This window comes from Chinchilla lanigera, unplaced genomic scaffold, assembly GCF_000276665.1.
Source record: "Chinchilla lanigera isolate Chin_1 unplaced genomic scaffold, ChiLan1.0 scaffold00024, whole genome shotgun sequence".
Classification (NCBI taxonomy): domain Eukaryota; kingdom Metazoa; phylum Chordata; class Mammalia; order Rodentia; family Chinchillidae; genus Chinchilla; species Chinchilla lanigera.
This window is the reverse complement of record NW_004955425.1, coordinates 12,154,994-12,182,078: the sequence shown is the minus strand read 5'-3', so window position 1 is coordinate 12,182,078 and position 27,085 is coordinate 12,154,994. Positions and strand designations below refer to the sequence as shown.

Sequence of the window (27,085 nt, the reverse complement as noted above, 5' to 3'; positions counted from 1 at the left end):
ACATTAACTAGAGCTAACCTGTGGCATCAGGGCTGTTTGCAGAGTTGTGCTGTGCCAATTCAGGATTTCTATCTGAACTGAGTGAAAGAACCCCAACTGATTGGCAATGGGATTGAAGGTGGGTGTGGTGGTAGCCGAAAAATAACCATGCCAAAAGATGTCCACATCCTAATCCCCAGAGCTAGTGATGATGTTATGCTATACAGCAAGAGTGAACTAAGGTTGCTAATCAGTGTACCTTCAAATAGGGCAGGTACCCTGGGTTATGCAGGAGGCCTAAGGTTATCACAAAGGTGATCAATGAAAATGGAAGGAGAGTGAGAATCCCAGTAAGATGTGATGGTAAAAGTAAAGCCAGAGGGCCATGGTGGGAGAAAGACCCAGATAGCTATTGCTGGTTGCTAGATGGAAGGGGGCCAAAAGCCAAGGAATGTGGCAGCCTCAAGAAACTCAAAAATACAAAAAAAAAAAAGGATCTTCCCTAGACTTTCCAGACAGGAACACAGCCCTGCTAATATCCTAATGAGATCATTTCAGTATTCTGATCTTCAAAATAATAAAATAATACATTTGTGCTGTTTTAAGTCTCAAGTTCATGGTAATTTATTATTGATGCATTAAGAAACATACCAAGGGGAAAGCAGTGGGAGGGGATCAGAATAAGTAACAATCTTGGTCCAAAAGGGGTAGACCATGGTAGGACCCCAAAGAAGTGAACTCTGGGTCCCTAAAGGACAACAGAAAGGGCTGAGTGCTTGAAGATAGATATGATAGACCCAGGAAGCAGGAAGGAAGAACACAGTCTATGACAGTCTTTTTATATGCCACTGTATTCCTATATACAAACCCTAGATTCTGTCCCCCAGGATAAGCAGGAGAGGGTGCATTGTAGTCAGGATTTCCAAGGGAATAGATTTAATATGAGACACATAATTTATAGGATTATCTTATAATATTTACCCAAAAAGTCAAAAGCAGAGGAGTGCAAGCAATTTTTCCATGTGCTAGAGACCCAAAGAATCCAGCTGGGGGCCTGGATCCCAAGGCAATGTCTTCACAAGACGAGCTGAAGATCTAGAGCCCATGGCAATGTCCTCCACGAGTCCAGCTGGAGGCCTAGAGCCCATGACAATGTCTCATGCAAGTCTATATCAAGGGTCTGCACTGGGAAGACCCAAAGGCCAGTGGTGGAAGCTAGAACGTCTGTGCCAGCAGGATGAAGGATCTGTGCAAGCAGGCTGAGGGACCTGCACTGGAGCCAGGAAGTGATGTTCAAGGTAAGGACCAGAGCTCCCCACAAAAGTACCACAGCCATTCTCAATGATAGCAAGGACCCGAGCTCCTCCAATGATGAGAACAGCGGAGTTCATGTCAGGAAAGCCAGTGTGACAAGGTCCTCCAGGAGATTCAACTGTGCACCATCTTCCTCTCCAGTTCTCCTTTTATGCTGTTGGAAACAATCCTCAGGTGGGCCTTCCACACCAAAACCACGTTGATTCAATTCAGCTGGATGTTACAAGTTGACCATTAGTTAATCTACCACAGAGAGGTTTTTCTTCCAGAGTTCAACAGAGAGATTCCTCAGGGACAAGTAAAAACTTGCTGAAGTAGCCAAAAAAATCAGTCACTTTATTGTTCCCATCAAGTATTCTCATTTTGCACACATGGGCCTGGCCAGCATCTTACCTGAATTAACTTGAGCAACACCCTTCCCAACTCTTGTGTGAGCTGTGAATCTGGGATATTTTTGAGGTTTGACTTCAACCTATTCCTGAAATCCTTGGACAATTACTATCCCCACTCAAATGTAAGTTTAATTTGTATAAAACCTGTTAGAGTCCTTTAACTCTCAGTTATATGATTGATTACCTTAAACCACACTAGCAGTAGGATAAGGCATCAAAAACCGGAAAAATCTGCTTACACAGTCTTTGGATCTGAAAACCAAATGGAAACATTAATTTCTTAAAGCTGAAAGCAGTTACTGAATAAAACTCCTGAGAAACCTTGAACAACCTATTGAACCCAAACAACATCCTGTCCCACAAATGCTTTCAATTCATGTTGTGAAATAAAACAGACATCGTGTTTTTACCCTCAGAACATAAATAGTATTGAGCTTCCAGTGCTATGAAATAGATATACAATTTCAGAAAGGAGGATGAATAAGTCTCCAGTTCTGCTGAAAACTGATTATAGTTTCATGTTTGTTTTTTTTCCCCTCCGGTTGAATCTATTGCCAGATAATTATTTCAAAATGAATGTCTTTTCCAATCCCCCGGAAAAGAATGTTTGGTATGTTTTGATTGGTCAGTGTGCCTTCATGCATTTCATGGGCTCTTTGCTTAATCTGGTGTTTAATGTATTCTTTTCAGGTAAAGGAGAGATTCCATGAGCAGAAGTGAGGCGGTGGCAGCTCAGTTGCTTAGCTAATGTCCACTTGTCTTACTACACCAAGGGTAGGAAGAAAGATGACCTGTCTTTTTTTTGTTTGTTATATTTCTCCACAAAGCTTTCTCTGACTCACAAGCCTTGATAGTTCTATATATTTCTCTGTTGTAACTCCCAATGCACTAACTCAGTCTTCAGTGAAGAACCTATTTGACATCTGTCTTCTCTGTCTCTGTGTAAACAACAAGAGGGTGAAAACCACTAGGGGTGGTAATCTCAGCTCCTCAGGAGGCTGAAACAGGAGAATTCCAAGTTCAACATCAGTTTGGGCAAATTAGTGATACCATGTCTCAAAAACTAATAATAAAAAACCAATAATAAAAAAGGCCTGGGGATATATCTCAGCACTAGAGTGCTTACCTGTCATGCATAAGGCTCTGGGTTCAATCTCTAGGCCAACACACAAAATTAAAAACAGGGAAGGGTAATATTAGTCTTACTCCCCGACTGTTTTACTTTCTCAATCTTGGGATAAAATACCAGACACCCATAACTTAAAGGATGAGAGGTTTATTTTGGTTCACAGTCTGTAGAGGTTTCAGTCCATAGTCAGCTGATTCCAAGGCAGGATGGCATGGCAGAGGGGAAACAGTCCTTAGCATGGCAGGTGGGAAGCAGAGAGGGATCAAGGGAGGAGAAGGGATATGTACACCTGTCTTGGTTACTTTTCTCTCATTGTTGAGAGAAAATGCCTGATGCCCAGAATTAAAGGGAAAAAAGGTTTATTTAGCTCACAGTTTGTGGAGGTTTCAGTCCAGACTCAGCTGGCTCCAAGGCAGAGTGGCACATGGCAGAGAGCAATAGTTCATGGTGGCAGAAGACAGCAAAACAGCAAGAGCAAAAACATGAGCAGTGGCAAGCAGCCTCTTTCCCTCCTTCACATTGTATGCAAACTACTCACTCCAAGGCGCATGTAGCACTCACACCCATAGTTCCAACACTGGAGCATGAATCAATCATAAATTCTAGAAGCCCACCCCATGACTGCATGAGGCTTTGGGAGGACATCCAGAACCAAACCATAACAACAGTCTTCTTGGCTACACTCACAGTGACACACCCCTTCCCACTAGGCTTACCCTCCCAACATTAAACCCAGCTATAAACTCTTTAGTAGACTAATCCACAGATGAGTATCACACACCCATGGTCCACTCACCTAGGATTGCATGAGTCTCTGGGAGACATTTTAGCTATAAGCCATATTTCCAAATGTCTATTTCTATATAAGTATATTCTGAATGAATGAATGAGTACATGAGTGAATGAATGAATGAACAGGTATTTGCTTCCTTTCCTAGGGCTGGGAATTTTAATCCCAAGACAACTGGGTGCTTTCAAAATAGCTCCTACTAGACAAATACAAAATGATGGAAAATTTCTAGATCTATTCTTCTCTAGGGAAACTTCTTTATTTGTTCTACCACACTATGAAAACCCTCTTATTGGAAATTCTTCACCATGTCTACATTCAATGTGATTTTTTTCTCTTTAAATTTTATGTTGTGCTCTTTCTTGTTAAATCATACTATTTCTATGTTTTTATTTAGACTCCTCTCTGCCTGCTCTGATTTTTGTATGCTGCAGGTAAAGAACCAGCTGCAGAATCCAGCATTAAGTACTACACTGGTGAAGATACCAGCCTCTGGATAGGGAGAGGCCAGATGTGGTGTGACTAGAGAAATAAGATCTTAATTAAGAAACTCTCAGACATTTAGCATGAAATAGCAGGAAAACTGCCAAGCTTGTTTGGGATTCAATGTCCTCTCTGATAGATTTCTTTCCACATCAAGTAACTCCTGTACTGTCAATACAGTTCCAATAAGCTATTTGTTTCTGAAAAAATGGGGCTTTCCAGGCATGGTGTTTCATGCCTGTAATCCCAGCACTCTGAGGCAGGAGGCTCACTTTGAGTTTGAGGCCAGCCTAGGCTACACCGTGAGTTCAAGGCAAGCCTGAATGAAACTCTTTCTTAAAAACAATCAAATGAAAAAAAATGGAGCTTCCAAGGAGAAGTATCAAACGTGTGAAATCCTCAAAGGAGGGAGGAGGTGGGTCTAAGCAAAATATAATCTTTGCTCAAAACTATTCCTCAGACCCAGCAAGGCACCCACAGTGGCAGCAGTGGTATCAGGGCACACGCAGCCTGACTGTCCCAGGCCGAGACCCCCAGTGATCCAGCAAGGCACTCACAGCAGAGGCATTGGCAGCAGGATGCATTCCACTGGACCACCCCAGGCAAGGGTCCTCCAGGACCCAGGCAAGGACATACACCAGCTATTGGTAACTCAGATGAACCAGCGCTGTGCTTTGGCACACAGACAGGTGGAATAGAAGTGGGCAGGCGGGGCCGCCACTCTTTCCTTTAAAAAAAAAAAGGAAAATATATATATAGAGAGAGAGAGACTGGGGAGAACCCCAGCAACAGAACACCAAACCCAGCCCCCACATCCAGAGGCCTAGATCAGCCCTATACCCACTGAAAATCCCACTGCAAAATTGCCTGGAGTACACAGCACATTTCTGAGATCAGACTTGGACCTACTAAAGAACTGTGAACACCAAAGGAATTCTACTCCATTTATTTTTCTAAGTTTGATTGGTTTCCCTTTTTCTGTTTGGTTGAGGTCTTTTTTTAAATTTAGTTTAATTTGGTCTTGTTTTATTTTTTAGGGTTATTTCCATTTTCTGTTTTTAGTCACCTTTTTCTCTTCTTTCTTTAATGACTTAAATTTATTCCTTTCCTTTATGTTTCATCTACTTGTCTTCTAGTTCTCTTTTGCCAACTATCTTGCTTGATTTTATGATATTTCCATGTGAATAAACATTGTCTCCTCTCTGCCTGATTGACTTCAATATTTTTCTGCTTCCTCTACCAGTCTTTCTCTCTTTTGTCCTTGTTTCCAAAAGCTTGGGTGATCACCCTATGCCCTCCAGCCTTACTCCTACTATATAAGAAAGACCTCACTCATCTTCTATCTTGCCCCCAATCCCTCTTAATCCCTCCCCACAACAGGGTACAATCACTCCACTAAAGAGAAAATCATTGAACACAGGTTTCCTGGTATATGCTGGATTCTGTTATACAACTGTAGAATTTTCTCCTATGGTTAAAAGTATCAGACTAATAGTTACCACAGTTTGTCAGTAGCAGGCTGTTCTCCAGACTATTGTAATTGTTAACTGTACTACTTTAGTCAAGATACCTTACCTGCTATAATCACTTTTTTTTTCCTGTATGACAACACTGTGATTGTATGGGATCATTAAATCACAATAATCCAGTACCAAGGGCCCGAGTGCTGAATCAAATAGGTAACAACTTCTCATCCTCAACATATTGGGAGGGTAGGTTCTTTGGATAGACACATAGACCAAGAACTACCTACAGCTGGAAGATACACCTGTGGAACAGCCATGTCCTACGGAAGCCTTGATAGTAGGGATAAAGCTACCTAAAATAAGAAACCTATAAGCATCAACACAGAAAACAAAACAATACATAAAACAGAAAATGAGAAGACACAGATGCAAAATGCAACCCCACACTCTCAGCCCACACAGGACAAGCCCAGAGCACAATGAGATAGGGGAAATCAGAAGCCAACCACTGGAATTTTCTGAAATGATAGCAATAGAAGTTAAAAAACAAATGGAAGAGGCTACAGAAAAAATAATCTTTAAGGTGTAAAAAGAAATGATAATCAAAATGAATGACATTAAAGCAGACACAGATTAAAGAAAAAAATACAGGAGTTCCAGAAAACAATGGAAACCTTGAAAGCTCAACATAGGAAAGAAATAGAATCCATGAAGCAATAGAAACAGAAGTCTAGGAGATTAAAAACTCCATTGAAAGTGTACACAACAGATTAAATGAAGGTGAAGATAGAATATCAGATCTAGAAGACTGGATTGTGGCTAGCAACCATGAAAAGAAAGATATCTTAAAAATAGCAGGAAAACATGAAAAATCAACTCAACAGTTACAAAATGAAGTAAACAAGAACAACATAACATTGATTGGAGTCAGTGAGAAAACATAAAACACAAACTCTTCACAGAAATAATGGAAGAAAATTTCCCAAACATCGATAAAGAATTTTACATGCAAATAAATGAATCATATAGGATTCCAAATAGCCATGACCAAAATAAATCTATACCAAAGCATATAATAATCAAGATTCCAGAAATTCAGCACAAGAACAGAATATTAAAAGTGGCTAGAAAAAGGAAACAAATCACCTGTAAAGGAAAACCCATCAGAATCATAGCAGACTTCCCAACACAAACCCTCAAATCAAGAAGAGCTTGGAGTGAGGTATTTTAAGCCCTAAAAGAAAATAATCTTCAATCCAGACTGATGGACCCTGCAGAACTATCTTTCAACATCTATGGAGAAATAAGATACTTCCATGACAAAGAACAACTGAAGAAACTTATGGCCACCAAACCAGATCTAAGGAATGTTCTGAAGGACATATTAAAAAGCCATAACAAAGACTACAAACACAGGAACACCAATAGAAAGAAGCCACCAGGTAGGGCAAACAGCTAAACAGAGGAGAAAGACAGGGAACCAACAGCAGGAAAATAAAATGAAAAAGATAAGCCAATAATATCACTTATAACCAGCAATGTAAATGGTCTCAACTCACCAATCAAAAAAAAAAAAACAGACTGGCAAAATGGATCAAGACACAAGATCCATCAATATGCTGCATTCAAGTAACACATTTAACCCAAAAAGAAATTCATAGACTAAAATTCAAAGGATTGTAAACAATTGTACATGCCACAGGAACCGGAAAATAGCAGGGTAGCTATTCGCAGACAATGCAAACTTTAAGCCAAAACTGATAAAGAGACAAAGAAGGTTACTATATAATTTTTAAGAAAGAAGAAATAACAATCATAAATGACATGATGCTCTGTATAGAAGACCCCCAAAACTCCATCAAAAATCTTGTAGATTTAATAACCAAATTCAGTAGTGTAGCGGGATATAGAGTCAACACTCAAAAATCAACAGCATTCCTGTACACAAGCAACAAACTCACAAACAGAAAAATTAGGGAAAGCATACCCTTCACAGTAGCATCCAAAAAATGAAATACTTAGGAAGCAATCTAACAAAGGATGCAAAAGAACTGTACAATGAAAAGTACCCTAAAATGGGAGATCAAAGAGGATATCAGAAAATGTAAAGATATACCTTGCTCATGGACAGGAAGAACCAACGTAGTGAAAATCACCATATTTCCCAAACTTCTATACAGATTTAATATAATTGCAATCAAAATACCATTAGCATGCCTCATATATGTAGAGAAAACATTTCTAGAATTCATTTGGAAGCTGGAAGACCTAGAAGAACAAAAGCAATTCTGAGCAACAAAGGTAAGTCAGAGGGCATCACAATCCCAGACTTGAAATTATACAACAAAGCTGCTATGATAAAATCAGCATGGTATTGGAAAAAAAGCAACAGACCTGAGGGTCAGTGGAACAGAATAGAGGATGCAGACATAATCCCAAACACACTCAGCCACCTTTTCTTTTACAAAGGAGCCAAACATGTTCACTGAAAGAAAGATAGCCTCTTTAATAAACAGTGTTGGAAAAACTGGCTCTCCACATTCTGAACACTAAAACTAGACCCAGGTCTATCACCATGCACTAAAGTAAAAATGGATCAAAGATTTAAATATTAGAACAGAAACACTTAATTTACTGGAGGAGAAAATAGGCATAAATTTTAAAGATTAAGTGTATGCAGAAACTTCATGAACAAAACCCATACTGCAAGGGAAATATTACAAAGAATCAACACCTGGGATCTCACCTTATTAAAAAGCTCTTATACAACAAAAGAAATCACCAAGAGTGAAAAGACAATCCACAGAGTGCGAATAAATTATAGCCAGTTGTCCCACAGACAAAGAACTCCTGTCTACAACATATAAAGAATTGAAAAACTCAAATCCCTAAATTCAAAAACCAATTCAAAAGTGGGCATCTGCAGTGAATATACACTTCTCAGATGAAGAAATATAAATGGCAAATAAATATATGAAAAAATGTTCTGCATCTTTGGTTATTTGAGAGATACAAAATAAAACAACACTGAGATTCCATCTCACCCCAGAGAGAATAGCTATCATCAAGAAATCAACCAATAACAAATGCTGGCAGGGCTGTGGAGAAAAAGGAACATTTCTCTACTGTTCATGGGAGTGTAGACTGGTGCAATCACTGTAGAAATCAGTGTGGAGATTCTTTTAAAAACTAGGATTGGAGGTCCCATTCGAGCCAGCTATTCCCCATCTGGGTATCTTCCCAGAAGAATTAAAAACATACCACAGTGATATCTGTGCACTCATGTTTTTAGCAGCACAATTTGTAATAGCTAAATCTTGGAAACAACCCAAATGCCCATCAACTCAGGAATGGATAAAAAAGATGTGCTATTTTTATACAATGGAGTATTACTCAGCTATAAAGAATGATCAACTAGAGGCTTTTATAGGTAAATGGATGCAACTAGAGACCATACTCATAAGTGAAATAAATCAAGCTCACATGTGTAAACATCATATTGCCTCCCTAGTATAAGAACCTGAAAGAGTAAATAAAATCTGAGAGGTGCAATAGATATTGTGAAAGGGAAAGAAACTGCTCAAATAGGAAAGAACAACCAGGATGAGGGAAAAGAGAAAAAAAAGAAGGAAGAGAAAAAATATGTATATGTATATACACAAGATAGCTAAGAGAATTGCACTACTAATTGCTATTGGTTTATTGAAAGGAACAGTTAATGTGTAATTGTTTGATCAGTCTCACATGCCTATATCTGGTTATCTGAGTAATTACTTTGAAGATAACAATATGTAATATAACAAAGGTTGTTAATTTCCTATCACCTTGTTTTGAAATTGTGTCATTTTTATTGTTTTTATGTTGTTTTATTAATGTCTTTGTATTTGTTATTTTGTTCTTGATATTTTCTCTTTAAAATTAAAAAAAGAAAATATATATACGTATATACAAGGATAGCTGAGAAAAGTGTACTGTTGATGTCTGTCTATTGGTTTATTGAAAGGAACAGTTAATTCTTAATTTTTTTTTTCTCTTGACCAAATTTGTATTCTTATATCTGGTAACTGTAACAACTAATTTGAAGACAACACTATGCAATATAACAACCATAGGTGAATTCCTACCATCTTGCTTAATGAAACTGTTTATCATTTCTAATTTTTTTATTACTTGTTATTATCTTTAATTGTTTGAACAATCTTGCATTCTTATATCTGGTAATCTGAGCAACTTTGTTGAAGATAACAATATGTAATATGGAAACTGTTTTTAACTCCTATGATCTTGTTTTGAAATCCTGTATTGCTTTTATTGTGTTCATATTGTTTTGGTTTTGTCCTCATTGTCGTTATTTCATTATTGGTTTTTTTCTCTTTAAACTAAGAAAAAGTTATACAGCTAGTTTTTCTTAGTTCATTGAAAAGAAAGGTTTGTGCTAATATTGTTTGGACAATATTTCTTGCCTACATCTTGTAACTTGAATAACTACTGTGAAGATAACAATACAAAATATATTAATTATTATTACTGCCCTACTAGCCTGTTTTGAAACTCTGTTCTATTTTTTGTCTATCTTTAAAATTTATAAAAACTCTTCCTCATCATGTGCTATATTTCAGCTCTTTCACCTGTCCCTTTCTGTACTCTTCTGGGTTTGTTTTTTAAAGCAGCGTCTTGCTATTTAGTTCAAGTGCCTCAAACGTGCGATCCTGCCAACTGCACCTCCTCAGTGCTGGGATTACAGGTGTGCATCACCATGCCTAGCCTAAGAAAAAAATTTAAAGGGGCAAAAAGCAGGAGGAAAAACAAGAATCCTCAGTATAATACAGGGCTGAAGAAGAAATTTGGCAACTGAGAATCTTTGCACAGAACAGAAAAGTAGGGAAAGAAAAGGAAGATGAAAAAATAATTCTTTTTGGAAAGAAATAAGTCTTCATCTAAATATTGTTCTCTCTGCGCATCCCTGATAGATAAATGAACTACTTTCTGAGCAGTCTGAGCTCCCAAAGCTGTGCTTCTCTGACTCTTGTACATCACACGGAGCTTATCAAACATTTAAGTGCACTGCTTCTCCCTGACCCTCTTCTTTTATCCATATACGCAGAAAAAACTAGATTGCAGGTAAGTAGAATCTAAATTTTCTTAGCTAATTTAACTATTGTCTTCCAAAAGGACTCTTAGGAGATAAAAAATAAATGAAAACAATTATACAAAAAATAAAATAATTTTGTTTTGTTTTGTTTTGTTTTGTTTTTGGTTTTTCTCCGGTACCGGGAACCGAACTCAAGACCTTGCGCTTGCCAGGCAGGCGCTTTGCCGCTGAGCTAAATCCCCAGCCCCATAAAATAATTTTTAAAGGGCTGAGGAGTGCTTGCCTAGCAGGCACAAGACTCTGGATTCAATCCCCAGCACTGAAAAAAAGTTCTATTAGAACACACATACATAATATATATATTACAATCTTCAGTACTGTCAACTTCTACAACTCGAGTCAACAAACAAACAAGAACACTCAAATGGAGTTCAGAATGAAGATCTCGCTTTGTGCGTACTAAGAAAAATAACCTAAAGACTGACTTTGTCATGACAACCCCTTCTATCCTAGGGCTTTTCAGGTCAGGGCAGTTTATATGCACCTGTTTGGCCACCTTAATCATCAGAGATCAGTTATTTGTGGATACATGTGTAAAAGGAAACCTCTCCTTGACACACCAATCATTTTCACTCTGTTGTTTTTCTTTAAAAGGCCTAACTTTATGAGCAGTGGCTTAAAGAAGCACACTGAAGTTTTTCCACACCCTGAGGAGACCTTAAAACAATAAGAGGCAAAACAAGTACCCTTTTTTCTTTCCCACTGGAAACTTTGCCCCCAAAATGTTCCACTCCTACCCTTTGGGAGAAGGAGGCCTTTGGGACTCCTTCTCAGGTATGTTTATATTTCTGTTCTAGGATAAAGAGGCGGGCCCTCACACCCACACTGTTTTTATTTTATTTTTTAACTTCCTTCAGTTTCTATCTAGAGGGAAGTCCTGAATTCCAACTTCCATCAATTGGCTTTCATCCCAGGCCACACAATTAGCAAAGCCATAAGACTCAAGACCTCCCCAAAACAGAGATGCCTGGGAATGTAAAACAGGTACCACTGATTACTTTGGCAGTAGAGACCTTTTGTTTTCATTTGTCACTGTTACTTAAATAATTCTTTGGACATGACTCTCAAGTCTCTCCCTTAGTCTTTTTTTCACTGACAGAGTTACCCCATTCTTTCCTCCTTTTCTCCAGCTTGGCTTCTGCCATCTCCATGGTGTTGTTCATGTCCCCACCCCCTAGGGCTTGCTGCTGTGTGAGCTGCACTCGGGGAGTGGAGCAGAAGAGGCTGAGTCATCAGTCATCATCTCTCGTCTCCCTGAGTTTGATCAAAATGTCATAGGCTGCTTTCCGTACAGTGTCGCTGTGCAACCACAGCAGAAGGGAGGTGGGGGACTTCTCCCGCTCAACTCTGAGCACTTTGAGAAGGGTCACATTTTCATCATGTTGGTGAGATGTTCACAGAACTCTTAAGGCAGTTTCTATTCTCTTTTGTCCTTCAGGTCATGACTTAAAAGTGACCCTTCCTGGGCAAACCACCTTGAGAAGGTACTGAAGCTCAATGTAGGCATACTCTGTGACCCAGCTTTTCTGTTTCTCAATACATATGACTATCATAGTCTCGTAGTAATACTGCTATAAACAAACCTACTGAACTGTCAGTCCTGTAAAAATACAGCACATATAATATGTACAGTACATAATACTTGATAATGATCATAAAGGTGCTACTGGTTTATGTATTTATGATACTTTTGTCATTATTTTAGTATACTCTATCAACATATTTTTCAAAAATTACCTTTAAGAAGAGTGCTATGCTCCCCGAGGAGCAGCCTCAAGCATTTCAGATCCACGAAGTCCCTTGTTTCCATCAAGAGGCTGTACAGAAATCCGCTCATCGGTTCACCAAATGACAGACACTAGAACGTTTACAGCACTACAGCACTACAGCAGCAGTCTTTAGGATAAGAAAACACCAAAGCTACCTGAGTATCCATGGATAAATACATGATGGTATATTCACATGACAGAACACTTTATAGCAATGAGAGTGGGAAAACTATAGCTACACATGATATGGATGAATGCCCTAGACATTATATTGAGCAAAAGAAAGCAGATACAGAAAAAAATACAGTTGGGTTTCATTTATAAAGTTAAAAATGAGGCAAAATTAATCGATGTTAGATGGCAAGATAGAAGTGACTATTGGGGGTCCAAGCATGGTGGCACACACCTGTAATATCAGCACTTGAGATGCTGAGGCAGGAGGATCTCCATGAGTTACAAGCCAGCCTGGGTTACATAGTGAGACCCTGTTTAAAAAAAAAAAAAAAAAAAAAAAGAAGTGACCATTGGGGTTCATGACCAGAAGGAGCAGGAAGGGGTCTTTTCCACTCTTGGCTACATGCTACCGACTTCCAGAAATGAAACTAGCTGTAGTAAGCAGCAATGCATTACCAGTCTTTGGCTTGTTCTGCCACAGTGGCTAGAGTAGAACTCAATATGACAAATCAGATTTAGCATCAGCTGCTTATAGTGTTATTAAAAATGATTCTGGGGTCCATCAAGGCTTAGTAGGAAAATAAACATCATAAAAACTTAGTGATATCCATCATGAGACCTTGGAAGGGGACTAATGGCCTGGGTATCATGGATGTTGTCATCCTTGGGTTTGTTGCTCTGTCACTGCATGCTGTAGATTGAATCCCATCAGACTGAGTGTGACTTAACAGACAGCTTCTGAGGCTTTTTCAGCCAGGGAGTCCATCAGTAGAATGAGTCCCATTGATTAACAGTCTTGTGGAACTAAACAGTAGACTTCTTTAGTTTCTCTTTCTTCACAAACATTCGGGAGATAAAAACCCCAAGATAAATGTGTAAACTGACACTGTGGGGACAACTTTCTTTACAGTGATGACAACATGTAGAATAAATGGAAGATGAGAATTATTGCAACTGACATTTCCTGAAAATTTACCATGTGCCATGTAGTATGTTAAGTAGCTAAGACATATTACTTTGTCCTAACAAATGGATAAGAGAGGAATTCATGTCCACAGATAAGAACACTAAGTCACAGGGGGCTTAGAAACATGTCCTAAATCACACTGCCCATCAGTAATTGACCTGGGATTGAATTCTCATCTTTTGCCACAGCTCAGAGATGCTCTAGGAACTCAGTACAACATGCGTTCCCTCAGCTCTCGCACAGGGCAAGGTGGACTGGTAAGCAGCAGGGAAAGAGCCTTTCCAAGATTTGCTGTCCAGACTCTGGAATACAGCAATTTGAGGAAGAGATAAAGAAATGTGTGAGGCATCTGCTTTCCTGTTTCTTCTTTGTTGGCTCCAATCCCACAGGGAACCAAGACCCACAGCTCACCACACCCACCCACTCCCTCACACGCACACTCACATACACTCTGACTGAGGCCCAGAGAATTCATGGCTCCTAAAAGGTCACCTGACAGGACCTAGGGAGGTCCCCAAAGTGGAAGCAGAGGAACTGTCTTGACTCACACTGCCAATGGGATGGGCTGCAAGTTCTCTGCCTTTCATCTCAGGATGTGTTAGGAAGAGAAATAAAGGCATTTGCAAGGTAAAACGTAGAAGTACACACTCAAAGAAATATGGTGCTAGCCCTCCAGAGACAGGCATGTTAGGGTCTGGAACTGGGGTATTTATATGCTTTTGGCAGTGAAATCTGTGTAATTTGTGATTCTATAGAAAGTTTGGGCTTGGTTTTTAAGAGAAGAGTGATTGGCCACCCACAAGTAGAAAGAAAATGGCTCATTTTACAGGAGAAAGGCAGGGTATGATCTATTGTTTTTGACTGTTTGTTTCTTTCCTTAAAATGTTTCCCCTAGCACCAGGAACAGTGGTGCATGCGTATAATCAATCCCAGCACTAGGCAGGTTGAGGTAGGAGGATCACTGTGAGTTTGAGGACAGCCCGGGCTATATAGTGAATTCGACAGCCTAAACTACATAGAAAGACCTGGGCTCGAAAAAAAAGTATTCCCTAAGATGTTTGCCTGAAAATCTTGTTTGAAACCTTTGAATCTATTTCTCTTAAGGTCAGGTTTCTGTTCTTTACCTTATCAACTAAACTAACTTATAGACTTGTATCTTTACAGGATTTTGGGTGTGGTGGTTCTGAAAGAAAAGAAGCATAAATAAGCCTAAAGAGCACAGGTATGGATAACCCTGGATAAATTTTCCTTTTGTTTTGTTTTTTGAGAGATGGTCAGGCTGGTCTCCATTTTGGCTAATTAGAGTTCTATATACCTCACTCAATTATGTCAAATTCTTTTTGCTAGCTTAGGAAGTTTTCTGCCTTTACTTCTGTGAACAGATTTTTTTTTGTTGTCATTTGCATTATCTCCTGCTTTTTCACTGACTGCAATCAATCTTATGCTATTCTTTTTTGCATCATCTAGCAGCTACTAGATTGATTTCTGATGGTCCCTTGCTATTTTTAAGAAATCCTTCTTTTCATGATCACTAACAGCACACCTGTCATCTATATCTGAGATTCTGTCCTCACATTGGCTCATTCTACTGTGTATACTTTCAGTGGAACTTTCAATCTCCTGGATATCTATTTAAATCTGTTTCATGTGTACTATTTCTTTCCTTTGTTGGGCATTCATGGTTTCCATCATTTTCTTAAGCTCCTCTATTTTTTATCTGTATCTGCTCTAGAGTCATTAAGCATGTCTTTCATTATGGTCATGATCTCTGTAGTTATCTGAGAAATCATTTCTGATCTGATTTTTTCTAGAGCTTTGTTCATCATGTTACTTCTACTGTTAACATTTCAGAGAGTCCAGGTCGGTGGCTTTTGAATTGTTTCACTTCATTGCCCCCTGGATTTTCCTTTGGTGAGTTGGAATTCTTCTAGGGTTGTATCTTTTTTTTTGTCTTCTCATTTTCTATTTTTTTGGTTTAATTCCTAGGTTGATGCTTATAAATTGCTTATGGTGAGTAGCTTTATTGCTAGTATTTAGAACTCTTAGGAAATGACTACTTCTCAGAGATATCTTCTAGGTGTAGCTGGCTTTTAGGTATTGCAAAACCCTACCACTTCTATTTATTGGAGATGAGAAGTTGCTGTCTACTTGGCCTAGCCCCTGGTTCTTTGGCACTGGCCTATAGTATTGTTTATGATGCTTTGGCAATCTCAGTCTTGTTATAGCAGGTAGAACAGTGGATTAGAGCAATTATGTCACCTGGGCTAAAGTAGTACAATAAGTGATAACAATGGCATCAAACACAGCCTAGAAAATGACAAACTCTGTATGAACTAGATTTGTGGTTATATAACAAAATCTAAAAACAAACCACGAAAATGTATATAGTAAACAAGCCCTCAATATGGTGATTTTACCCTCAGGGAGATGATTTTAAAAGGATTAGAAGGAAAGGTACAGAAATAGAAGAAGGAGGAGAAGGAGGAGGAGGAGGAGGAGGAGGAGAGATTAGAAGCAAGGATAGAGGACAAAGGAAGATTATGCAAACTTTGGGAAACTGGTAAAGAAGATAGGAGGAAAAGAGAGAAGGAAGAAATAAAAACAAGAACAACAGAATAACAACAACAACAAAAGCTAGAAAACTTGTCCACCCTCATATACAAACAAGAACAAACAATCAAGAAAAAAACAAAACAAAAATAAGAAGAAAGAGAAAGGAAGAAAAGATTTTTAAGAATTCTACCTCAGGTCATGTTTCTGATGTTACTATAGATAGTGTGGACAGAGTCCAGATCCTAGATGATTAATCCCAGCAAGCCAGCTTTAGCTTTATAGCAGGGAAGTGGATAATTCCAGTAAGCCTGCATCTATAGTTCCAGTGAGGGTCAGGCTGTGAGGCTGGAACCTGATTTTTTCAGCCTGTAACACTCCATGTGCCTCCTGCTGGCTTGAATTTCGCAGCCCCACTCTGAGACTGGGAACCACTAGATGGAGCACACAGCTGCTCTGAGTTCTGAGCTCAGCGGGCCCCTTTCCTAGATGGCTCCCAGTCAATTGCTCTCTTCTGGGGGATGTCTGAATCTGAATAACTTACTAGCCACAGCAGTCCACTCCGTCCATTGCATCCACTGCTCCATTCCACTGCATTTCTCTGTGGAGGCCTCTGAGGTTGCCAGTAGTTACGGTGGGTCTGCAGATTCAGGCTGCTCCTCCCATTACTGAGTCTGGCCTGAGGGAGAAAGTGCTGCCTGCCACTTCCTTCTTCACTGAAGTCTCTCTCTTTACTCTCCTCATGGGCTTCAGTTCTCCCTTCAGATCCTTCCTAGGTCCTGGGAACTCACTGCCTTTCTTTATCTCTTCTTCAAATTGCTATATTCCAGCATCTGGACACCAAATCTTGGAAAGGCTCTTTCCCTGCTGCTCATCACTCCACTGTCTTCCCAGAAGTCTCCAGGTTGGCTTTAATTCATGAAAATCCTCCTGCCTCAGGATGTCAAGTGCTGAGAGTATAAGTGTGTGCCACTGTGCCCGGCAACACTGGGTAACTTTGGATCTTTGGCTGCAGTCTTCTTAAAAGTACAATATCTAAATTATGATTTTGTTTCTTGTCTCCTTTTTACCTTCCAATGTCTCCAATCCTACTTCAGTACTTTCCTGCGTACACAGGGCTTTGTGCTTACACAGTTGCTCTCAAGCATTTCTTTGAGTTCTTTCCAATACCCCTAACCCACTGTCAATCAGAGAAGCTATGCTTTTCATAGGGGACTTCTGCTAGTGAAGCAGATTAGAGAATGGCAAACTGGCTGGAAATGGACATCACCTGCCAAGTACAGAGTTCCAGGACACAGGTGCAGAACACTTCCCAAAGCTCTGCACCTGGAATCAATCAGAGAGTGCTATCTTCAGTTCTGATAAGAACTTGTGCAGATTTTTCACTGGTATGTTTTAGATTTACATAGTGATAACATTCATCACAGGAAATTTGTACCTGTACATGGTATTTCTTCCTTCTTCTTTTTTTTCCCATTTCCCTAGAAGGAGCTGGATCTGACATTAGCTTGAGGAGTGGGAGCTATAAAAGACAGCTGTCATAAAGGTTTAACACTGTCAGTGGCCCTCCCTGTGCTTTGCAGAGTGTATTTCTTTTCTTAACTTTAATTGGCCAGCATTTGCTCTGAGGAGCATGTTAATTTTCTTTTCCTAACCTTAATAAATGTAAAATTTGCTATCTTTTGTCCTTGTTTTGTTCAGTTCTTTATTCAGAACAAGAAGAACCTAGAAAAAATATCTACAAGGAGTTCCCAGCACCCAAGAACCCAGTAACATTAGGTTGGACCATAAGAAACTGCTGACATTCAACTATTTTGCCTGTAAAACAGCAATCTTATATAATTCAACCCAACATACAAACTTTCCTTTAAGCAGAGAGTACTATAGCTAAATAGCTTGAAAACTATTGTAGGGGCTGGGGATTTAGCTCAGCGGCAAAAGCGCCTGCCTGGCAAGCGCAAGGTCGTGAGTTCGGTTCCCGGTACTGGAGAAAAACAAAAACAAAACAAAACAAAAAAACTATTGTAGAAGGCTTGTAATGAGACTGAGAGTTTGTTTGGCCCATTATAATTGAACTCTCCCTTCTCAGAATATAAATGGATAGAAGCCTTCACTGGGCCAATTTCTCAACATATATTTGAAAAAGACTTTTCCACTGTGAATGCCAGTAAACTTTCTTCTAAAAATTTGTTATAATGAAGCAGCCAAAGAACTAAAAAGTATTTAGTCATAAGTATGTCCATGTCTTTGTATTAATAGTGGAAAAAATGGTACACACATACAAGTATTATTTAGTTATGTATTATTACACACTAGTTGCAAGTATGTTCACATCTTTCTATTAATAGTGGGGGGAAAAAGCAGCTGTGATCACACACACACCTGTAATCCTAGCATTAGGGTAGCTGAAGCAGGAGGATTGCCATGAATTTGAGGCCAGCCTAGGCCACATAATGAATTCAAGATCAGACTGGACTACAAAGTGGACCCTGTCTCAAAAAGCAAACAAACATAAAAAGTATACACATACAGTTAAATGTCCAACATCAAGGGGTTAGTTAATTAACTTATGGTATTTCTATGTAACGCAATACCATACAGTCATGAAAAATTATATACTACCAACAAAAAAAATTCAGTGAAACAACAAAATGCAAATTTAATATGGAACCAAATGATGAATTTCTTTCCTACTCATAAATGTAAACAAGTTAGAGAAGATCCCATTTAAAATAACTAGAAAAGGTCATAAAACATGTAGGGGAAAAAGTGCAACAAGTGTAAGAAATCCATATGAAGGAAGCTTTAAAATACTTATGAAAGACACAAAGTTAAACCTGAATAATTGGAAGTCACACTACATATTTGGATAAGGAAGCTCATGATCATAAAGATATAAGTTCTCCAAAGTTAGTCTATTCATTCATTCTAATTCTAGTGAAAATACCAATAAGATATTTCATAATGAAGACATGATTTTCTAAAGTCACATAGAAAACAGGACAGGCAAAAAGAGCCAGGAACCCAGAAAGAGGAGCACCCTGGTGGCAAGGGAAACATATCCCTGTCAGATATAAAAACATATGCACCTGCACAACAAATTAACATGCCGTTAGTGCATATTCAGACAACAGAAGAATAGGACTTTAAATAGCACAGTATCTTAAAATCCTAAAATAGGTCCAAACATGCATATAAATTAAACGTATAGTCAAGACAACATCTCAAATCACGGGATCTAAAGGGTGGGAATAGAGAGAATGCACATTTTTATACTAAAATAGGATAAACGGATAACCACTTTTTAAAAAGTAAAATTAGATCTATACCTCATGTCCTCTGCCAACATAAATTTAATTTATTTAACTACATGCTAAGAAAGGAATCACACCAGAACTAGAACAAATAGAGATAAATTCATTTATGATCTAGGAATAAGGTAAAACCTTTCAAAATAATAACCCCCAATTCAAAAACAATAAAGGTTGAGGAATTTTGTTACATTAAAAAAACTGCAAAGTACTTTTATATGGCAACAAACACCTGAGAAAGTCAAGATACAAATGCCCAATTGTAAAAAAAATGTTACCAACTTGTAATACAGATTGCTCCTCTATAAAGAGTTCTTAAAACGTAGGAGGAGGAAAAACTAATGGATAAATAGGCAAAAGACAAGAATAAGCAGTTTATAGAAAAATAAATCAAATCAAATAGTCCTTGAACATATGAATAGATGGTTAACATCTTTCATAACATTAAAAGAGAAAAATAAAATCATACTACAATTATTATTTCTCACTTTGGCAAAAATCCACCTTCGACAAAAATGTATTAGTGGAGATATGGAGAAACATACATTTCAGAATCCAAAATGGCACAGTCCCTCTAGAGGGGAGTCTAGCAAGAGCTAAACAATTACATGCACTCTTTGCCCCAGCAGTCCCACTCCTAGGAATGCATCTTGGTGCTCCACCTCCATCAATAGGAACTAGCATGTGTCTAGGGGTTCTCATTGTGCTCTTACACGCAGAAGCAAAATACTGGAAACAACCCAAGTGTTCATCAATAAGGGACCTGGTGAATAAACTATGGTACAGCCATGCAATGGAATGTAAAGCAGTTTTTAAAAGAATATGGAGTAAGCTCCATAATATATTCGGTGGAGAAAAGTGAATATATAGAGAGAAAGGGAGAGAGAGAGCGAAAAAAAGAAACAGACAGATAGACAGACAGACAATAATAGAAAGAGCTGAGTCCACCAAAAGTATGTATACATACCTCAGGAAAAGAAAAATTTGTATAAATGTTTTAATACTAAATTGTTGAGATATCATGAGATTAACACAAGTTACCTTTGGCCTCTGCAATTACAAGAGGTGCTCAAAGCGGTGGCCATGAGCTACCAGACATTTATTAGTACAGAAAACTGTTGTTTGGGCAGCCTTGGTCATTGAGATCGCTGCACGTGCATTTTCAATTTCTTCTCTAAGGGCCAGCAGCACAGTGGTTTTCTGCAATATATAGCATCCTCTAGGGGCCCCCATATGAGGGTAACTGTATCTGTTGAAAAAACATCATACTATTTTTCTTTTCCTGAAGTGTGCATACATTTTTGGGTGGACTCTGTGTGTGTGTGTGTGTGTGTGTACTATAAGGACTAATAAAAGTGGACACTAGAAGTGAAAGACAAAGGGAGACAAAACGAGCAAAGAGGGTAGGAGTGGAAATGAGACTTCTGTGACTATAAATTTTCATTTGATAATTGTGTAAATATCTTAATTAAACAACAGATTACATTCAAAAAGAGCAGGAAAATTCAAATTTGAAAACAAATTGAACCAAATGAATCTAACTAATACCTCCTTTTCATGAAGGGACTGTTAAAACTTGGCCCTTTGTTCTTTTTATTGCGTTGCCTGCCTTTTTCTCAGTTGTAGGAAAATAGGAGGACTTCATGTGGATGGCTATGTGTGCTTTGTGGAGCATGGGCCATTGCAAATATTTTCTCCCAGGCTCCAGCTTGCTTTTTCACATTCCATGTTTGTTGTTTCTGTTTGTCTGATAAACGTAAGCTCTTAATTTCAGTAAAGTCCAATTTATGTTAAGTATTTTTCTCTTTGCTAAGTAGGTACCCTATTATCTAAGAAATCTTTGCCTACTCCAAGCTACCAAAACAAGGATCTTCTATATTTTTTTCCTAAAGCTTTATTGTCTTGCCATTCCACAATTAGGTCAACAATCTATCTGGATTTAATTTTTTTAGTAAAGTGTAAAGAAGGCCCAGGATTGTTTTCCATATGGATATCCAGTTGATCATCATCACTTATTAATAGGTTCATCTGTTCCTGCAACCGTCATCTTTGTCAAAAGTCAGGTGAGTATACAGGTGAAGGTTTGTTTCTGACTGTCTGATCCAATCACACTCTTAAACTGTATTTTCACAGGATCTGCCAGACTAATATGAATGAGCCCTTTCTGTTATGCATTACTGGAAGGAAGCTGGGTGGGACTTTGATCAGATTTGGAAGGTAGGCTATATATCCACAGTCATGGAATTCTACATAAGCAGATAGATGCTGCTCTATTTAAAATGGGGCTATGTCCTGATGAAGCTATCTTAAATTGAAAATATCGTAAGTCAGAAAAGCATTTCATACACTTAACCTACCATATACTGTAGCTTAGTAATAGAAGACACTGCATAGTATCAGTTGTTTGCCTTGTTGATTTTGTGTCTGACTGGGAGCGGCAACGTACTGCTGCTGCCCATCATCTTTAAGGGAATATCAGGGGCCCAGGAAAGGACCAAAATTCATTTTTGCTAAGTACATATTCCTTTCTTACCATCACAAAACAGAAAAATCAAGAGCTGAACCATCCTGTACTTCAGAGACCAGCTGCGTAGCATCTGATCAGGGGCCCAATGCTTAGTAGAGAAAGTGGTGTGAGAGTGAGCCCTGACCAGAAGACCCCATGGCCATGTCACACACTGTCCTGTCCAGCAGCTGCTAGTCTGTGGAGTAAGGAACAGACCTGCTGAGGGCAATGTTCTGCAGAGACAGGTGCCATCCAACAGGCCGCGGTACACATACGGCAGAGTTAATTAGGTCCAGAAGGAATTAATGGATCCAGAAACTCAGGTGTAGAGGCAGGGGTGGTCTTGCCTAACCTCATTTGTGATGATCCATTGAGACTGTGCTTTCTGTGGATTCCTTACAACCAGGGCCAGCAGGCAAGAAAAGGGATCACTGCCTTAACAGGGGTATTTGACCCTGGCCAGTAGAGGGCGGGACTGCTGGTACACTGCTGGGCCAAGGAGGAAATTTACAGAACTCAGGTGGTCCCTGGGGCACTTCCTGTTACTCCCTTGTCCAGTCGTGACTGAGAAAGGAGAAGCGCCACCCTAACCTAGAAGAACACGGCTACCAGGGCCTCAGACACCTCAAGAATGAGTTTGAGTGAAACTAAGAGGGAAGCCCTGAGGCCAGAGAGGCGGCACCTGAGGAAGCAGGAAATTCAAAGTGGACTTTGGGCTGGTGGGGAGGAAGATAATGAATGCCAGTGGGGAGCCCTGAACATTGCAGACAGCTTGCTGTTAATGCTTCCTGGTATCTGATTTAACCACAAACCACATCCTTCTAAGGCAGCCCCCAGACAATGACTGAGCCCAGCAGAGACACCAGGGCCTCCTCTTCCTGTGGAGCCCTCCAGTCAGCAGTCCTTGCTCCAGAGCCGCTGGTTGGGCTGGCTTGGATTTTGTCAGATTTGTTGTGTGGACTGAAACTCTTCCTGCCCAGTCTGATCCTTTTTCCTCCTGTCTTTCATGACATTCCTCCCCACTGAACCTCTTGCTCCCCTAACTTTATCTGCAGATCTGCTTCCTCTGGGACTCAGCTGTCCCAGATGATTTTAAGTATAAACTCTAAGTTTAGCATCACGAAGGCAAACACTCCAAATACAAATGTTCCTTAGAAAACCACTTACAAGGGGTGATGAAATACGCAGGGACTACTTAAATAGCTTGTAACAGTAGAAGACACATTGCTATGTATCCTCCTCCAAATGCTCCCCCTTGCTTTGAACACATATCCCATGGTTCTTGCCGCTTTCTGAAGTGGTTTTGGAGCCCTCCTTTGTGAGTATCTTAGCAAGCAGTGATCAGTGGTGGATGGCTGGGCATGGTGGCAAAAGCCTATAATCCTGGTACTCAGGAGGCTGAGGCAGGAGGCTCACTATGAGTTCGAGGCCAGCCTGGGTTACATAGTGAGTCCAGGCCAGCCTGAACTATATAGAAAGACCTTGTCTCAAAAAATGAAATAAAACTATGGTAGATGCTGCTGTCGGGTGCCATCCAAGGGAACATTGGACTTATAAAACATTATGGCACCATCTTCACCCACCTATTCACCAGATCTGGTACCAAGCAACTTCTGACTCCTCCCCAAAATCAAAATGACCACAAAAGGTAACTGTTTTGAACTGATTCAGGACACCAAAGCAGCACAAATAACAACACTCATGAAATAAGATTTCCAAAACTTCTTCAAAAAGTGGAAAGAACATGGGATGAGTATATTTAAAACAAGGGGGAATCTAGGCATGGTAGGGCTCACCTGTAATTCCTGCACTCGGGAGGCTGAGGCAGGAGGATCATCACAAGTTCAAGGCTAGCTTGAACTGCATAGTGAGACCCTGTTTCAGAAAAAATCAAAATAACTACCATAATATTCATAAAATTTTAAAATAAGGCAAGGGGGAGTACTTTGAAGGAGATTAATGGCAATGTGTCTTTTACTCTAATAATTTTTTAATTTAACTATTTGTTTCATGTTTCAGTCACACCTCCTATTTATTACCTCAGTAGCTCTCTGTTGTACGTTCTGGGGCAAGGGGCAGTGGGGCTTTATCTCTTTAATGACTGCTAATAATTCTTTTGAAAAATGTAGGAAAAGTGAATCACCAATAAACTTGTAGGTAAAATCTACAGTTACCCCCAACACCTGCTTATTTTACTATTTCTCACAAAGCTATTTGAGGTGTATTGTATTTTTATTATCTCTTTCTACAGATGAACAAGTGGAGGTTGCCACAGTTGATGTAGTTACGTCAAAGAGTCAGCATCTGTACCCTGGAAAGCCTTAGCTATTAACCATTATACAATACTATTATCCACAGGTTATTTGTGCTTACAACCAAATAATCCTAACAGATATAATAGTCAGTTCCGGGAGCAAGTTACTGGCTATAGACCACCAGGGAACTGTGTACCTATAGAACGCCTAATGTGGCCCCACCTGAAATGATCATCTATGCTTCTGGAAAAGTAGCCTCATACTCCCTTCTTAAAAATATTGCTCTGATTTTTTGTTTTGTTGTTGTTTGAGACAGGGTCTTGCTATGCAGTTCAGGCTGGCCTTAAACTCACTACACGTGTAGCCTAGGCTGTCCCCAAATGTGTAGCAATCCTTCTGCTTCAGCCTCCAGAGCGCTGGGATTACAGGTGGGAGCCACTATCCTTGACTGATTTTTAATCATTATAAATTAGCTAATTCCTGCAATCTTTTCCAAACATGAAAATTCTCTTAAAATGTCTGGTTTTGCATATGTCCCCAGGGAAAAAATGAGACCTCGTTCCTGCTCCCTGGGCTTCTGACAACAGAGGTCAACCACGAGAGGATTATTAGCTACCTCCTGAAAGACAGCTCTTAGGGTAGCAAACGGTACGGCTTCTACAGACAAGGAATACAGAACTTCTTTTCCTTGTGTAATGAAAGAGGGATTGGAATACTTAGATATCTCTGATTTCTTTTCTAATTCTTATAACAATCTCAGTCCTGCAGCTACAAGAGTTAGGGGTTTTTATAGCATAGCAAATTGAAGAATTTCTGTTGTGACTTTCTGAAAACAAAATTCTGAGGTAATTTTTCAGTTATCAGTTGAATTTATAGGCTTCCCAAGCACCTTTTGTAAAAATCCAGTTATCGGGAGGAAGAAGTCCGCTTGCCAAATACTCTGTGCTGGTCTAACCAGATGTCACTCAGAGAGCGACTGGTGTACTGGAGATTCCTGTGAAAGTTTCTGGGACTCCAAATACCTCAAAAGCAGCTGTTGAAAGGCATGAGTAAGTAGAATATACCTTGTTTTAGAGCTATCCTGTGAAATCAAATAAATTCAATATCTCTTATGCTAGTATGAGAGCAGTGTCAGCAAACACATACCAGCAGTGCCTCAGACACAAGGAAGGTTGTGGAGGGGCTGAGGAAATCAGAGGGCGTCCGTGGATCTGTAGTTCCTCCCACCACCACCAGCAGAACCACCGGCAGGGTGTCTCTGTAGGACCAGAAAAGCCATGTGACACTAATGTTCGTGTGGCTAGTTTCTGATTTTCCTAAACCGCCTCACTGTTGTCAGCTAGGTAAGTGCTTGTTGAAAAAAGGTTATGACCTTGATTTCTAACAAATACTATGGAAAATGACCGATCACACACTCACTATCCTAGCAGCGTGGCGGGATCACAGAAGTGCACTTTAGAAGTAGCCACACTGCTGCTCCTGAAGCTTCGCAGCGATCTTCCCTTCAGCCCACCCAGGCGAGACAAAGGTCAGAGGCACAGAACATGGTGCTGTGCTGGGCAGCAGCTTTACTTACCTTCAGCCAGGGTATCAATCAGGGTCGGTTTTCCCAGACTGAAGCCAGCTTGTTTCAAACAGGAAGACTTTAAGGCCTGAGGAGGATTAGGTGCACGTGAAACAGTGAAGAAGCTGGGAGAAGCACATTTGAGTGTGGACCGATAGGAATTGCTTCCCAACAGTGTCAAGAACTGGCCTCCAACAGAGCAGCTACCTCTACTGTAACCAAGGAGACGGATGAGAGGAAACTGCGACTGGGACAAAAGATCCAGAACTCAGCCAAACAGTAATTTGGGGCTCGGGATACCCGGACTGCAACCGTTGCTCTCAGAGTCACACTGGCCCTGCTAGAGCTGCATCAGCAAAAACCGCACGCCCAGAACTCTGCCTTCACCCCTGGAGCGAGTAACTGACGCCACAGTGCCACCACAGGAGGCCGGGCCCTCCACCCAGACCTGCCCGCAGCAGCAGCAGGAGCAGCAGCAGCAGGAGCAGCAGCAGCAGGAGCAGCAGCAGCAGGGACACTGTGCAGAGCGCTGCCTTCCCAGAGTCCCAGGAGCCCATCTGGTTGGCCGAACTTAAATCACATCTGGAGCCTAAACTACAAGGGAATTTCTGGATAGAGTTTTTGGTAGCAAAGGAAGGCATCCTAGAAGGAAGGGGAAGGGGCTGAGCGTTGATGCGTCCTATAGTACTTAGCCCCGTCCCTGCGGCCTCGAGGATAAAAGAGACCGTGGGCTGTGGGAAACCATGGGTGAAGGGATCCCTGAGCTTCAAAACAGAAGCAGAGCCAGAGAAGAGGAGAGGAGAGAAGGGGAGGGGTGATGAGGAGGGAGAGGGGGAAGGAGAAGGAGGGGAGAGGAGAAGAGAGAAGGGTAGGGTAGGGCAGAGCAGGGGAAGGGAGGGGAGGGCAGAGCAGAGGGCAAAGGAGGGGAAGGGAGAGGGCAGGGCAAGGGAGGAGAGGGGAGGAGAGGGAGAGGAGGGGAGGGGAGGAGAGGGGAAGAGAAGGGAGGAGAGAAGAGGAGAGGAGAGGAGAAGAGAGGAGAGGAGAAGAGAGGAGAGGTGAGGAGAGGAGAGGAGACAGGAGGAGCTTAGCCCGATGGACCCATCAGGCTAGTCGGTTGAGGAGACAGCTGTGGTCTCCTTTCAGAATCCCTATCAAATGCTGCCCTCCGATGTTTGTAGAATAAACTGCTTTTGAAAAAATATTTGAAGCATGGCTTATTGGAGAATTTACCGCGCTGTAGTTTTCTAGGGTAAATAGTTTATGGATGCCTGACCCCCACAGAAA

General features: G+C 40.3%; 2 long non-coding RNA genes across 2 annotated transcripts; both read right to left on the bottom strand.

Annotated features, from left to right (window-relative positions):
• Positions 1 to 4,485: 4,485 nt before the first annotated feature.
• Positions 4,486 to 12,917, bottom strand: LOC106148649. The gene is made up of 3 exons (XR_001234292.1): positions 12,881 to 12,917; positions 12,443 to 12,601; positions 4,486 to 4,814 (listed from the first exon to the last, which is right to left on the bottom strand). It is a non-coding gene; the product is annotated as an uncharacterized LOC106148649 (long non-coding RNA).
• A 5-nt stretch (positions 12,918 to 12,922) lies between these two features.
• LOC106148648 lies at positions 12,923 to 26,626 on the bottom strand. The gene is made up of 3 exons (XR_001234291.1): positions 25,814 to 26,626; positions 25,384 to 25,495; positions 12,923 to 12,959 (listed from the first exon to the last, which is right to left on the bottom strand). It is a non-coding gene; the product is annotated as an uncharacterized LOC106148648 (long non-coding RNA).
• Positions 26,627 to 27,085: the final 459 nt, after the last annotated feature.